We start from the raw sequence: 1,783 nt of genomic DNA on the forward strand, positions 1-1,783 counted from the left end.
AACCTGTTTGTTAAGTTCTGATATTATCAAGAACTATGTCCAACTTACGAATATTGTGCTTAGCATGTTTAAGGCTGAGGTAGTATATATATAGTAGAATACCGTGAGCTTTGAACATCAAGCCAAAATACAATACTTTATACACACAGTGGCCTCCCTTGATATGCCTAATAGGGGAATTTCTTACAGATATTGTGCTATGTCACCAGGACTTTGAATTACATACTAACCCAGAAGAATACTGTGGAATGGTGAGACAAGGAAAAAAATGCATACTATGGGCATGATATGATGGAAATATCATTGAGTTACAATACACTCTGGAATACAAATTTTCAACTTGATGCATAAAATGTATAATTACAACACTAAAAAAGAAAAGAAAAAAAATTCACCTATTAGGCAAGGTTAGGGAGCACCGCACAATGGTAGATTGAAAGTAAAAATCTAGAAACCCTCCAGTGATGATAAAAAACTACATTAATAGAGATATTTCTTTCTCTTCAGGCTAAAAACTAGAGATGTATTGCTTTCTATCACTTAAAAGATGAGGATAGGGAAATGTGGAAGTAACAGGGCAAAACCGTCGAGCTTGCCACAGAGTTAGGTAAATGGGGGGGGAGGGGGAGGGGGGAGTTGAACACTACCTAGATACAGAGGGCCAAGACAGGATAAAAATGAGCCATTTATAGTATTGTGCCTATGAAGAAAAAACATGTATAAAAGGCCAGCTTGACAGGAAGGAGGGAGAACTACACATGAGCAGCTCAAGGCATCTACACTTCAAGCCAATACACATACGATATGAAGGACAAGTCAAGTTAATCTTCCATATATTTTGGGCTGAAGCTGGACCTCCCTTACAATACAGGGATTCCTTCCAATGAGTTGCAAAAACCTCGCTGGGTCAAGATCAGACTCCTCCAAAAGCTGATTAGCAGATCTTGCACAATTAGACACCAAAAAACACACAGATATCCAACTCTTAGGCAGCCCTTCAACTGATACAAGATTTGGGCAGTCTGATGCACAATGATAACGCCTTCTGATCCACCGGGAAACTGGCTGAGATCATAACTCCTTTAGAGAAAGGAAGAGACCTCGCAGACAGGTAAAACCTCCACGTATCATGCAGACATGACTTGCAATCAAATCTCTGGTACCCTGAGCCCTAATGTTTCATGATTCATGGAAATATCATGCAATAGGAAGCAAGCTCTACACCTGGCCCAAAATGACTGACTCTACACACGGCAAGGAGGGGCACCAACACTGATGGTTGCAGCATCCTCTCACATGAAAGAGAACTTCAAACACGTCTGGAAAATAAACAGTTGCCATTTCTCTGAAGAGAAATCTCTTTAAAAAATTACTTTAAAAAAAGAGAAAGAAAAAAATATTTGTCTGAAAAGACCAGTTATTATTGGCAACAGAAGTCATCAACTGTAATTATTCTCCTTAATGTCTAATTTCACACCTTGCACTTGATGCTTCAAGCTTGCATTTTCACTGGTGCAAGTTATCTATCCTTTTTTCCTTCCATAATTATATCTACAGTGGTACAAGCACCATCTGAATTCCAACATGTGAGAGATGCTGCTAATTACACTAAATAATGAGGCACATGGTTGTACAAAACACACTGAGTGAACATACACTTATGCTGGAGACGAACAGCTCAACAAGCAAACCACATTCCTTAGCACTTCACTAGTTTAAAAATAGTATCCAAGCTACCAATAGACGAAGCCTTACATCACGTATTAAGAAACACCGCAGCCTA

Source organism: Penaeus monodon, chromosome 34 (genome assembly GCF_015228065.2).
Source record: "Penaeus monodon isolate SGIC_2016 chromosome 34, NSTDA_Pmon_1, whole genome shotgun sequence".
NCBI lineage: Eukaryota > Metazoa > Arthropoda > Malacostraca > Decapoda > Penaeidae > Penaeus > Penaeus monodon.